General features: G+C 36.8%; 1 protein-coding gene across 3 annotated transcripts in view; it reads right to left on the bottom strand.

The window, feature by feature from the left end:
- Positions 1 to 15,289, bottom strand: part of NKAIN3 (sodium/potassium transporting ATPase interacting 3) — a 621,391-nt gene that overhangs the window by 87,219 nt on the left and 518,883 nt on the right. The gene's annotated exons all lie outside the window — the stretch shown is intronic.

Raw genomic sequence — 15,289 nt, 5'->3', positions numbered from 1 at the left:
AGATCATGACTGTGAGATCAAACCAACAGTTGGAGGCTCAAACGACTGAGCCACCCAGGTGCCCTGGATCTTGTTTCTTTCTTAAGAAATTCTATTTTCTAGTTTTATTAAGAAACAAATGACATATATCACCATAGAAGTTTAAGGTGGATGGCATGATGGTGTGATTTACGTATATTGTGCAATGATTACCTTAATACATTCAGTTGATGTCCATCATCTATACAGATAAAAATATAAAGAAAAAAAATTTTTCTCCTTGTGGTAACTCCTAGGTTTTACTCTCTTAACAACTTCCCTATATATTACACAGCGGTGTTAGTTATAGTCCTCATGTTGTACATTACATCCCTACTTCTCATTTATCTGATCACTGGAAGTTGGTACCTCTTGACCATCCTCCTCCAATTCCTCCTCCCTCCATCTAAAAGGGAATCTGGAAGATGGTCAGAGAAGACCAGTCTAGCATTATGCAAGTCAAAGTCTTAAAACTTGTGGATAAAAGATAAGATTATACTTAATAAATTTGCTGAATTATCTTATAATTTACTGTTACAGGGCATTATGTATTATATTAGATCTAAAACAAAAAGGTATTTTATATTAAAACATTTATTCCAGACATGGGGACTGAGTGGAAATTTTGTATTTTATTTCCTAGCACAATGTTTTTAGTAATACAACTACTTTTATACTCATATGTACAGCTAATTTTATAGTTGTATCAAGCTATGAAAGTGAGCATATGTTCAAAAAAAATCAGAAAAAAAAAGTTGTAACAGAGACCCTAAGAAGCAAAGGAATTAATTTAACTTTAGAAGGATTTAAGGTAAATAAACTTAACCAAGTCCTTGTTACCTGTGGGGACCTGTATGTGGTGTGTTCCCATTTATTATTTGATTATTTAATTCCCAAGTTAATGCTATTTACTGTTTACATCAACCCTTGAGTTTTAATATTAAAACTCAGATTTAATTCTAGTTCATTCGCTTTACTTTCTTGAGTACAGAGAAAAAAATCTGGATTTATTTCTTAGAGGGAGAAATCAGTAATAATTAAATATAAATCTTAGACACTACTTGATAAGTAATCAGCAAAAGATTACTCAAAGAACATCTAACTATCTTTTAGATGACTTATAGCCATGGCAAAACAAAAACAACAAAAACAAAAAACAAGAAAAATACTGGTTTGTGAAGGTATATCTAAAAATCTTCTATGTTCTCTTGTAAATCTTAGGCCTTTTCCATTTCTGTCTTTTGGAGCCTCTCTGAACACCTTGAAGTTCAAATATATATCCTGACTCTTCTTTTGATCGCATTTGTTTTTACTGATTACAACACAATGATTTCTTGCAGTTTACTCATTTTCTACTTCATTTCAAAGTAAACTTGAAGGGGATGTGGCAATAAAAAAAATATCTTTTATTTTGTGATGGAAGGTGGGAAACATATCTTCCAGGTGTCTACTTTAGGCACAAATAGTTTTAATAAACAAAAAATTTGTAGCTAAAAAAATAGATGATTATAGTTTGTAAAATGGTTTTTTGTGTATGTATGTATATATCTATCTATATATCTATATATATATATAGTGTTTCTCATAAATAAATAAATAATTTATTTATGAATAATTTATATATATTTATATATTTATATATTTATATATTTATTTATTTATTTATTTATGAAAAGCACTACATTAAGCTACAGAGGAAAGATGTAAAAAATTAGCCCATTAGCCTCCATAGTAAGTCATTCTTACTTAATTTGTCAAAAGTCATAAAAATCACGGGACTTACACATCCTATGAATATAATGTGGCTACTTAATGAACATCAGGTTCCTACCCCTTCTTTGCAATACTCCTGGTCTTACTATTTGTTACTTTCATATCCACGTAGAATCTATGCTCTGCTGAGTTCTGTTTTGTCTGATAGTAGGAATTTACCTCAAGGACCTCTCTACCTGATTTGCTTGTAGTAATTTTACTTTCTTTATTGAATTTCTTTATCTTTTCTGGTAGTGACATGTGACATCACCTCCTAGGTTCAGCTATTTCCAATTAATCTTTTCAGGGTGTCTGAAATGCTGGGGGTCAAACATTAGCATGCATTAGAATCACATGGGCAGCTTGTTAAAAATGTGGGTTTCTGAATCTTCATTTCAAGAAATTTCTTTTTCAGTAGGGTTGATGAGGGATGCAGGGGGGTGGTTTTCTCACAAAACTTCAGACAATTTTAATGCAGGTTGTTGAGGTTGACACACTACTACTCCTGACTCTGAGGGCTACTTTTTCTGAGGAAGTCTTTCAGTTACCTATTATTATATAAGAAACAACCCAACATTTAGCAGCTTAAAACAACCATAGTAATTAATTTTGCTCCTGAATCTGCCAGTTGGGCAGGGATTGGTGGTAATACCTTCATCTGTCTACATGATGTCAGCTGACGTGGTTTACTTGGACTGGGTATCCACTTCCAACATGGCTCACTCATAGGTTTGGCCAGTTGTGGCTGGTTGTTGGCTGGGAGGTCAGCCAGAAGGCTGTTAGTTAAGAGCCTTGGTTTCTTTCTACATGGAATTGTCTGTTGTGCTGCTTCTCTTTCCTCCTAGCATGGTGATTTGTTTCTGAGATTGAGTGTTCCAAGAGGAAGTAAGTAGAAGCTTTCATTCTCTTCATATCTGGTGCCAGAAATGGACACAGTAATTTCCTCTGTATTGCATTTGTTAAAGCAGTGAGACAGCTCTCTCAGATTTGAAGGGAGGGGACATAGACCCTACCTCTCAATGGGATAAGTGTGAAAGGATTTTTGACTGGTTTTAAAATGTGTTATAGTAATGTCATAATTTCAGATTATGATCACTAAAAGGGAATTTAGAGGTAATTTAGTTTACTGGCTTCCAAGTTAAAGATGGAAGATGAGGCAATGGAGTACAAAGAGAAAATATTAGAATTTTATTATATTTTTCTCTTTACTTATTTTGGTATTTATCTTATAATAAAATGGACTTTTTTTTTGCTTTTGGTGTATAGTTTTATGAATTTTAATACCTGTATAGATTTGGATAGTCACCAGTGTAACCAGGATGTAGAACAGTTTCATCACTTCAAAAAAACTCTCTTATGTTATCTCTATATAATCACATACTTACCCTGCCTATAACTGGTTCGATGACAACAGTTTTGTCCTTTCAAGAATTTCAAATAAATGAAACAACAGAGTATGTTACCTTTTGAGACTGGCTTCTCAGAATGTTTTTGAGATTCATTTATGTTGTTGCATCTATCACTACTTTGTTCTTTTTTATTACCAAGTAGCATTGCATTGTGACTAGACAGATTGGCTTACCTATTCACCTGCTGAAGGACATTTGGATTGGTTCCAGTTTTTAGCTCTCACAAATAAAGCTGCTATGAACATTCTCATACAAAACTTCATTATGTTTAAACTCATACTTTAAAAACAGATACCTGTGAAGTGTGTTTTAAGTTGTGAATGATACGGTGATACAGTAATGCATGTTCATAACTTATACAGAAATTGTGTATGAGTTCTTGTTAACTCAGTGATAGGAGTATGTGTTCAAAAAGTTCGGAAACTGTTACTGATGATTGAAGCTGTGTAGTAAATACATAAGCTTTATTATACTGTGCTTCTACTTTAATCTGTTTTAAAATTTGCATAATATAAATTTTTAAAGGGTCTATAGACTTCTATCTGAGCCCTCCCCCCCACTAAGGTAACAGGAGTAGAGCTGAGTATTGAGGGTGTTACTGGACATAGGAGCAAATGTCAGAGACACACCCAGCTTTTCTGCCTCTTTCCAATGTGTCCTGAAGCTGATTTAGGTGAAATGGCAAATTACATAAAGATTTTAAGTGAACTATGCATATTTCCATATTCTAGCATTTGGTAACCACATATTTGAAACAATAGATGGATACATTTAAAGAACACATTATGAGAACAAATCAAGGTCAGCAATGCTGTTGTTGTTTCATCTTTGTTCTTTTATTTTCCCCTGGAACACTAGACATGTGTATTGCAGAGAATGCAAATTACTAGGCTGTGAGAACTGAAAGTCCTCACCCTCTCTCTGCCTGGTGTGTAAAGATATCCCATTTCTTCTCAGCCATTTGTTACTAATGTCAGCCAGCAGTGGAAAAACAATGTATAAAAACTTTAGCATGGTTGTACAATTTTGCAACACTGACACAAAGAGATTTAATTTGTCAGAAACCAGCATGGGCCTTGCTGCTACCTCTTAATTGTCCTTGGCCCTTTGGTTTGGGCTGGAAGAATTTTAATTTACTATCATTGTTATGCATGCATCAATTATTTTCCTCTGTAAAAAGAAAATTAAATTACCCAGTCTGGCTTAGCTTGGCTAAAACCTGACAGATGATAGAGTTCTTTCTATCCCATACTACTAGACCTTGACGGGCCATCAGATGTAAAGGGGAAAGAAACACCAGGGATATAAAGTTGATTTCAAACCAGCTTAGAAACCCAGATTTGAAACAAGTGACTATGATTTGTTACAATTCAGAATGTCTCAGCTATTTAAGTCCTCACTTCCTCTGTTTTCCTAACTGCAGTATATGGAGAGCATTGCATTTCCAATAAATAATATATAATTAATTAGCATTTCCAAAAGCATAGTACCCCTCACATATAATTGTCTTCCCTCTACCAAAACAGCAGGTACTAATGAGATCAGGTTTTTGTCTTGGAGCAATCAGTTCCTGTTATTTGGCAATTATGGGGTGCTTAGGGAATGGAACTCAATTTTTCTGGGTTCATCCATTGAAAATCAACTTTGTTACAATGAAAAGGATAGAATTCTTCTAGATGGGCAATCTTATTTAACAAAGTTAGAGAAAAAAGGACACGTACGTATGAAATTTTCATACGTACCACCTTAGAGAACTTAGTAATTCTGAATTAGAGAGGCTGCTCAGGATGCTGTAACAGGAAGATCTTGAACTCACTTCCTCCCATAACACAAAAATCCACAGCTACATATGAAATAGTTCTCTCTGAAAGGCACCCGAAAAAGAGCTGAACAGCTCCTTACAATAAAGCAGGAAAGAACCACACCAAGCGGAGAAGAGGCAGAGACATGGTCTCACAACTTTCCCCCGTCCCCGGGTGCAATGACCTACAATTGGGAAGAATCTCACAAATCCAGAGTTTCTCCCTGAGAAGTGAGGGTTTTGTGCCCCACATCAGGCACCTCAACCCTTGGGAACTGAGCCATAGCGACAAGCCTCCAAAATGTCTGGCTTTAAAGCCAATGGGATGTTGGCCTAGGAGAACCGTAGGGCTAGGGAATGGAAATGCTACTCTTCAAGTACTCCCACACAGACTCACTTGTCTGGGACTCAGCACAAAAGCAGCAATTTGAAAAGAGCCTTGACCATATGTGAAGATTCATTTGTTAACCCTAAAGCATCTACAAGAAGGCAGGGGCCTGTTAGGACTCTCTTCAGGGACAGGGTTCAAAAGAATTCAGAATTATTACATTCTTTGAAGTGGTACATATGAAAATTCCCTTGGGGTAAGTGTCCTTTTTCTCTAACTTTGCTAAATAAGACTTCCCATCTAGAAGAATTCTATCCTTTCCATTGTAACAAGGTTGATTTTGAATGGATAAGCCCAGAAAAACTGAGTCCAGAAGCATCATATGAAGAGCTCCCCAGCTAATTCTCACAGGTAGCCAGGTTTGGAAATCGTATGGTTGTAAAGGGTGAGGTGACAGAGTGTGGTCACTTCTTGGCTGAATGGATAAAGAAGTTTTGGTATATATACTGTGGAATATTACTTGGCCACAAAAAAGAACAAAATCTTGCCATTTGTAACAACATGGATGGACCTTGAGGGTAAGTGAAATGAGTCAGACAGAAAGACAAATATTGTATGATTTCACTTATATGTGAAATCCAAAGACAAAACAAACAAATGAAAAATGAAACTCATAAAGGCAGATTGGTAGTTGCTAGAAAGGAGGGGGGGGTGGGAGGTAGGCAAAATGGTTGAAGAAGGGGTCAAGAGGTACAATCTTCGAGTTACAAAATAAGTCATGGGGATGTAATGTACAGCATAGTGACTGTTGTCAATAATATTCTATTACAAATTGGAAAGATCCCAAGAAAGCATATCTTAAAGTTCTCATCACAAGAGAGTTTTTTGGTAACTCTGTATGGTAGTGGATGGTATCTAGACTTACAGTGGTGATCATTTGCAGCATATACAAATGTTGAATCATATCACAGCCCTGAGACTATTAAAATGTATATCAGTCATACTTTAGCAAAAAAGATTTTTCTTAAGAATTTAGTCAAATGAGCAGACTAATAGCCTACAGCACTTAAAAATAATTCTTCTGAACTAAAAAGAACAGAGAAGTCAGTAAAGCCTTCTGATCATATTTTTTAAAAGATTTTATTTATTTACTTGACAGAGAGAGAGAGATCACAAGTAGGCAGAGAGGCAGGCAGGGGAGACAGGAAGCAGGCTCCCTACTGAGCAGAGAGCCCAATGTGGGGCTTGATCCCAGGACCCTGAGATCATGACCTGAGCCGAAGGCAGAGGTTTAACCCACTGAGCCATCCAGGCACCCCTCTGATCATATTTTTGAGTATGGTTCTGTCTGCTATCATTATAAATACTTAGTGTTGTTAAGCAAATTTAAATTTATCTAAGTTTCTTCAGTTTATTTTTTGGACTACATTTTTAAGTTCCCACACCCACATGCACCCACTTGTTGGAGATTAAATAAACTCTTATTGCAAAGACCTATTTTATTTATGCCCTTAAGGCCACGAAGAGCCCTCAAGTTCTTTCCAATCATCTGTTGTCCTCTTACATTAGGAAGTGCGACTCAAGTACCACAGATCATTGAATGCAGTATCTCTTTGGGAATTCCAGCATGATGATTAGAGATAAACACACAGGGGGTTAGAATTGGTAGCACAGTGAGGACCCGTGAGGGAGAGGCCTGAACCAGGAGCATGCCTTTCAATACTGAGAGAAGCATTTGTTATAAACCACCCTCAAGGATGTTCTTGATATGGCACATAAGGTAGATAGTTTGCATGGTTTTTCATGGCATGGCTGCGGCTGTGTCCTTCATCTCTCCCTCCACACCTCTCTGAGACTGATGGCGCTGCCCGAAACTGACTGGCAGACAGGGGCCGTAAATTGGTGGTGCGGCCACATCACCCTCTGGGGTAATACTAAGAAGCGACCAAGCTCTGTCACCTTACCCTTTATAGCAATATGACTTCTCAACCGGGCTACCTATGAAGATTACCTGGGGAACTCATCATAGTAGCCTGCTGGACCTCACTACATACTCAGTCAATGAAGATTTCCAGGTAGTGGGACATGAGACTCTTTTAAAACATCTCTGGGTAAATCTGATTGTCCGTCTGTGGAGGGACCCTGGTTTCACTCAGTTTGTTCAACTGCAGCTGGTTCAAATAGACGTATGTATCAAGGGAGCAAGTGTGTGTGTGCAAGCACAGACACACACAAAAATACATGTTGTCATGACTAATTAAACCATTCCTTCATTATATCTCATGGTAGTACCTGGGCACTTTTGGAGGCAGACTGTGGAGATTACAGAGATAACAAAAATATTCCAGTTTCTCCGTAATAGCTCAATTGGAAACACACATTATATTATGGATTTTCCCCAACCTCTGTTGAATCTGTAGTAAGAGACACTTGTGATCTTTACCTAAACAAATATCTAAACCTAAACATATACCTAATATATATCTAGCCTAACACTTAACACTGAGCAATGTATGGCAGTTATAAGCAAAGTCATTTGATGAGTTGATAAAAAATTATCCATTATTGGGGAGGATCTAATTTCTAATGTGTTCTCCAGTGTTTCCTTAAATTTGCTAACACTGAGACTTATGCATTGTTTCATTCATTGGAAGACAGAGTGTAAGGCAGGGGGTGGGTATCGATAAACTTGGTCCTAAACTTAAATCTTTATTTTGTCACCTGGGAGACCTTAGAAAGTCATGATCTCCTTTCTTGAATCCCAACCCTCCCCCAATTTGGGATAATCTCTAATGTCTTTTTGGGCTCTATATTCTGTGGTGAGAACCATTTATTAAGCCATTGCTAGTGTGGTTTCAACCACTATTGTCTTGGTGTTTACCATTTAGGCAGGGTGACATGACACCTGTATGAAATGATAAGCGACATGTAGCATAAGAAGTAACTGTGATTGTGTTGAGCAGCACTCTTCAAGGGCAAATGGTGGGTTGATTAAGGAAGGCTTGTTGTAGTAGTTAGAACTAGCTCACCAGAAAGAAGAGGATTTAAATAGGCAAAAAAGAGTGGAGAGGGCATTCCAGGTCACATGGGAAGCATGGAAATTGAAATATACATGCGCTGAGCTCAAGCTTTCCATCTCCCATGAAAGACAGACTGAACCACCCCATGAAGTAAAACTCCCTCTTCTGCCTTCCCAAAGCTCATTGCAATGACCATGATTATAGTCTATTTATAGTCTAGTCTATTTTTGTCTTTTTATAACTATTTTTTGCTGTGTTTTTCCCCCTTAGAATACAGGATCATTTTCCATTCACCTTTAAATACCAAAACCCAGCAGACATCTTATGGTCAATTGATTGAGTATCTGGTATAGATCTGTTACATTAATGGACAGGGGAAACAATAAGAACACTGGGAGATAAGGCTGGTGTGGTGAATGTCTTGGCACATTCCTCAGGCTCCCCATGAGGGACCATGTACTCATCCCTCAACTGTTAGGAGTGTTGATGGCTGTCCACTCAATCACTTTCTGGAAGTTGGTCTCAACTGAAGTTCAGGTTCTAGGTCTGTCTCACCCTAGGTCAGATTCCCTCTCCACAAAGGGTCCATATCCAATGGCTGGTCTATGCAGGGCCATAAAACCCAAGTCTCCTTCCCTCAAAGTGAACAATTTTGAAGGGCTGTCACAGCCCAGGAGCTTCCTGTGGGATTGCTTGATGTCTTTGTTGAGTCTGCACCACAGTTCAATTCTCCTATCTGTTCAGCCTTGCTTCTTCACCTCCTCCTGGTGTTCATCCTAAGGACGCACTCCCTTAAATTTCTGGCATGCAAATTTCCATCTCAGAGTCTGTTTCTCACAGAATTCAATCTAAGACAGCTGGTATGGGAGTTTAATTTTGGATACTGTAGAGGATAAGTTTGGAACAACCCTTCTTTGACCCCAAATGACATGTTTATGAGAATTAGGAGCTGCCCTTACTCATCTGTCAGAAATTGTTGTCCTAAATATATAACCCTATAGTGATTGTAAAGGTGGAAGACACTCCCACAGTTAATCAATGCTTTACAATTGAGCAACACAATAGAAATTGGCAGCCTTGAAATGGAAGGATAGGTTTGTATCAAATTATGAATGGCTTTCTTAATCTGTGGATTTTATCTTCTCAATACTACCTTCTCATTTTGCTGACATTCCAGGACCTTCCTAGCTTTTAAACCAAATTTAAGCAATGATTCTTTTCATAGGTGCTATGTGTGAATTTGCTCTCAGCCTCTAACTCCATAACATCCTTGAAATAGAACCTGGTGAGTTTCCCTGTTCAGTATAATGGGCAATTTAGCATTGCAGTGTCAAGAGGGAAATGATCTATGGTTTCTTGTGTATTCATATAGTTGTTCACTGGGGAACATCTTCAACAGAAGTGAAGGTCTCCCAAATGTGATCCCTGAGACTTCTCAGGCTAAATATGACACAGTTGAACACTTGACCTACAAGTGGCAAGTATAATATAATACCAGCACTGAACGCACCCTCCCTTCCATGTCTGTGCAGAAAATAAGAGCTGAGATGGGGCGCCTGAGTGGCTCAGTGGGTTAAAGCCTCTGCCTTCGGCTCAGGTCATGATCCCAGGGTCCTGGGATTGAGCCCCGCATCGGGCTCTCTGCTCAGTGGAGAGCCTGCTTCCCTTCCTCTATCTCTGCCTGCCTCTCTGCCTAGTTGTGATCTCTGTCTGTCAAATACATAAATAAAATATTAAAAAAAAAAAAGAAAATGAGAGCTGAGAAACATTTCCCAAACTTGGTTCGAATGTAAGTCTTCTTTAAATTCACCTAGTTTCGTTAATTTAGGCATAAGTGTATTCTACAATACTTTCCTTATAGTGCTAAGCCTCACAGAGCTAGCATGTATGTTATGGACAAATGAAATTGTTAAAGTCAGATGCTTTAAAGATCCATTAGCATAGAATTCACCTCATATTAATGCTTTCATTGAAAGCACTTCATTGAAACGTTCTTGTCATACTAAAAAATCTTCCAACTGCTGTCTATTTTTTGTATTTTTAGCAATAGAATTTTCCTTTTAATGCCTTTTACTCAGAATCCTTCAAATAGTCCATCCCATTCCCATGAAAGGAAATAAATTATGCCCTACCATCAAGAAGATAAAATCAGTAATAGAACAACCCCTACGGATCAGCTGGTACCTTTTTCTTTTGACAATATGCTTCATTTTGATAACAGAAGGATTTGGCCACCTTGCTCAACCCAATTTAAACTTCACACAAGGTCGTACACTAGTAATGAGAAACTGGCTTTTCACAGTTGTATCCTGGAGGAAATTTTTTCCCAGCACTAATCTGAAGCTTTGGTCATCAGCCTCTGTATACTGGCTTTTCGATACCCAGGCTATAGATGCATCCAAAGGTACAGCCTTGGTGGGGTTCCTTTTCTAGTGTGCAGTAAATAAGAAATTTATTATTATCCTAACTTTCCCTTTTGAATGACATGAACACAAAGACCTGGCATCACGGATTACTCTGGAATCTCCCACCCACTGTGTCCTCCAAATGAGATGAATATAGAACCTCAGGAAGGATATTTTTAGTATGTGTATATATTTTTTATAATCTCAACTAATACTTAAATTTACATGATGAAGATGTGGATTAGAACATACAGGTATATATCCTTTAATATGTGATTTAGAAATTCATGACAACTTCAAAAATAATGACATGTTTCAAAATGTCAAAGGAAGCAGTCTTATCTCCTTCAATTCTGTTTCTGGCTCAAAAAGTCCTCTCTATTCTTACAATGACGGAAAACATCAACCAGTCATCAACTCCTTTTCTTCCTTCTAAGATTGCAGTTTTTTTTGGACAGAAACTTTTTCTAGTGATGAGAAAGACATTAAGTGTTTGAGCAGTAAAGCTGAACTTGGGTAGGGGGAGAAGACTTCAATCTAGTGAAAGAGGAAATAAAAAGAATAAACAAAAGAGAAAATGAAATCCACTACTTCCCTGTCTTTCTTGTGTGAAGTGTAAAAATTTGCCACAGCTTATCACCTGTTTGGCAGTTAGATATTTGAGAATGGACTCTGGAGGTAAAAAATAAAAGGAAACATTTACTATCAATAAAGAGAGGAAAGACATTCTACTGGGCAATAATTGGTATAATTCTGAGCTCAACTGTCATTTTATAGGAGCCAAAAGCTCAAATTCTGTAGCTCATTATTACAAAAGATAATTTAAGCTTTGAATTTTGCAGGTGTTTCAGGGTAAAATGCAATCAGCATTAATTAAAATACTCCTGCTTATAATTATGCCTCTGCTAGGTTCAGGAGAACAAAGAATACCATAAAACAAATACTGCAAAAATAACTAAAAATAAAGGCTGTGTAGACTTGAATTGCTTCAATTCATTTAGCTAAATACGCACATTCATGTTCATGTTTGTTTACTCAGCATTTCTTCTTCATGGATTATTACAGCTCCCTAACATGGTATTCTTCCATAATCAAGCCTTTCCTCAAATCTCACCAATCCCATGAAGCTTTACTGAGATTGGTAACATTTTCCTACTGTTCTCTTCATCTCTGCCCAATCCTTTTTTAACCTGCAACTCCTTCATTCCCACATTTTCCTTGTGGGTTCACCAGAATTCTGCCTTTGATCTTGTCTTGTTCTACCTTTATTTCCCTGGGCATATCTTTTACCACAATAAAAGAAAACTAACATCTAGTCCTAAGCTGTCATCCTCAGCTTTGCCTGGATGTCCTGTAGACATTTCGGGTGAACATATCTAACATAGTATTCATGTCTCCCTTCCCCAAACCTGCTCTAAGATCCATATTCCAGTTTCGGCTAGTGATGTCATTACTGGGCTACTCTTCCTCCTGTCTCTTCTTCCACTGAGCATCCAAATCTTAATCAAATCTGTCTCAGACAAAGTGTTTGCTTCCATTCCTAATGCCATGGTATAGTTCTGGCTCTCATTAACTTTTGTCAGGACTATTTCATTTCAGAAGCTTCCTCTTTTTGATGTATCTGTTGCCAGATTATTCTCCCATTATTGCACACTCCACATTATCTGAGATACTTAAAAAACAAAGACAACTCTGTTATTCCCCTATTTCAAACCTGCATTCATTCTCTTTTGTTTATACATTAAACACAAATTTGTAAGTTCAGAAAAATTTATTAGTTAGCAAATGCCCAATATTATTTTTTTTACCTGGAATGACCTTCCCCTTCTTTTTTCCTTCATCTAGCTGGTTTTGTTTTTTTTTTAAAGAGTTTTTTTTAATTTATTTGACAGACAGAGATCACAAGTAGACAGAGAGGCAGGCAGAAAGAGAGAGGGAAGCAGGCTTCCCGCTGAGCAGAGAGCCTGATGCGGGGATCGACCCCAGGACCCTGAGATCATGACCTGAGCCAAAGGCAGAGGCTTTAACCCACTGAGCCACCCTGGCGCCCCAGTTTTTTTTTTTAGTGGGGGCAAAGATGGAGACAGGGAAATGGAGAGAGAGAATTTAAAGCGAGCCCAACATAGGGGTGATCCCACAACCCTGAAATCATAAACTGAGCTGAAATCAAGAGTCAGACACAACTGACTGAAGTACCCAGGAGTTCCATCATCTAGCAGATTTTTAAAAAATAAAATTTGTTTACCTGAGACTATTTGAAGTCAATTTTTAAAATTGTTTTTCATTTTTTTGCAAACCTTTGGGGTAGAAAGTTTTAAAAATTCTATCAGCTTATCCTCAGAGTCAAAAGTATGGGCTTACAGTTTCAGAGCTGATAAAAAAAAATCATTCATAAGTCCAGTAGCGATGAAGACAAAGAGATCTTCCCCCAAGTATTTCTCTCTGAAAAAAATATGTCATCTTCATCCAATCCACAGAGGAAACACAAATAGGTTCCAATAAATTCTTATTCTGCCTGATGCCATGGCCAATACTTATTTGGAATACAAAAGACCATGAACCAGAAAAAAATATTACCACCGTGACTGAAATACTAATCAATGCTGTCTATGATTCAGAATAAATTAAAGGGAAGATCAGGTGTTAAATGTCCTGAAGCTGTTTTGAAAAATGTTGATGATTAAAGAATATATTTTAATTTTTATTATGGAAATTCCTAAACATAGAATTAGCATAAGAAGAATAGTATAAATGAATTTCCATTCACGATCAACCAGCTTCAACAGTTGACAACTTTGTCAGTTTTGTGTCATTTATCATCTACAATTTTATTTTCTGTAGTATTTTAAGGTAAATTGCAGTCATTATTACCTTTTATTTGTGAATGTTTCAGTTTGTAACTCTGAAATAAAAGACTATTATAAACTCAATAATAATTCATTAGATTATCTAACAAAATGAGTAATAATTCCTTAACTACTATCATTATTAAGACATTATATTTTATCCATATCAATTTACTATTAAACATTTAATAAATCCCAACTATCCCATCTTATCTCTTTTCATATTTCATATTTTATTTAGTTGGCATGTTTCTTCTTTTTTTTTTAAAGTAGGCTCTACACCCAGTGTGGAGTCCAATGTGAAGCTTGAACTCATAATCCTGAAATCAAGACCTGAGCTGAGATCAGAAGTCAGCCGCTTAACTGACTGAGCCACCCAGGTGCCCCCTCTTCTCCTGTTAGTATGTTTCTTCAGCATCTTTTAATCTATAACAATTCACCCAATCCCCTTTTTGTTTATATCACGTATTTGTTGAAGTGATAGGCCATTTAGCCCATAAAATTTGTCATATTCTGAAAACTCTTTACTTATTCTTTAAAACTGAACTCATATGTTTGCTCTGGGATGCTCTCACTGACTCTGAAAGACAGATTTTTCAACCTGTGAGCTCCTGTAGTACTAAGTGCATGGAATCATCAGGTTGTTGTACTGGCGTTTACATGTCTTTCTTTCCCAATAGACTATAAGGCCCTAGCACAGAAGCATTATTTTATTCATCTTTGTATTTCCACAGCTTAAAATCAAACATGACACACAAATGGTGCTTCATAACTTTTTTCTAAGTGAATGAGGAAATGAATAAAGAATAAAGAAGACAGGTCATACTTGGAGAAAGAAGTTGGCATGGAAATATGAACATAAGAAAAGGAGATAAAGGTAAAATTCAGTTAATCCTGTCCATTCCTTGTTAGGACGTATCATTTGTTTTTACACCAGACTGCCTAATTCTTATATAAAAATGATTTTAAAAAATCTACCATTTGTAAGACTTTATAATCCTGGGAGGTTTTTATTTTTTATAATTATTATTTTTTTTACTTTTTATTTTGAAATAATCATATTCATACAGGAAATGCAAAAATAGCACACTGAGTCCAAGGAGCTCTACATCCAGTTCCTTCCCTGTGACATCATATGGAACTGTTGTAAATATCAAAATAAGAAACACTGTTAATTATTATAGACCATATTCAGTTTTCTCCAATTTTTAATGAACTTATCATATTGGTGTATGTGTGTGTGTATAAATCTATGTAATTTGGTAGAATCCTAGTTTTGATGAAAGATTCACCTCCAAGTTTAAAATTATTTGAGTCATAAAATCACACAGAAAAAATAGTATTAGTTCTAGTTCAGATTTTGCTGCAATTGGTGCAGTTCAACTTCTGGTATACCTCCTCTGTTTCAAATATTTAACAATAAAATATAAAAAGAGAGAATCAAAAAAGTTACGGGTTCCCAAAATGAGTTAAGTATGTATAAAATCAGCAATAAGAAAGAAACAACAATGATGGATGAAGATGAAACCTCAGGCCTGCTAGTCTCTGGTGTGGAAGCAAGCAGTGGCTGACTGGAGATAAATGTGGATAAGAGCTTGCCGCAAACTACCAAAGACAAGCTCACTGAAGTTTCCCCTTTTTACATGTGTGGCTGAGGGCTTGTTGCCTGAAGATGTAGCTTCACAGGAAGCTCCCAGATGCTCTCGGGAG

The sequence above is a fragment of the Mustela erminea genome, chromosome 16, assembly GCF_009829155.1.
Source record: "Mustela erminea isolate mMusErm1 chromosome 16, mMusErm1.Pri, whole genome shotgun sequence".
NCBI classification, from domain to species: domain Eukaryota; kingdom Metazoa; phylum Chordata; class Mammalia; order Carnivora; family Mustelidae; genus Mustela; species Mustela erminea.
This window is presented reverse-complemented; position numbering and strand designations above follow the sequence as displayed.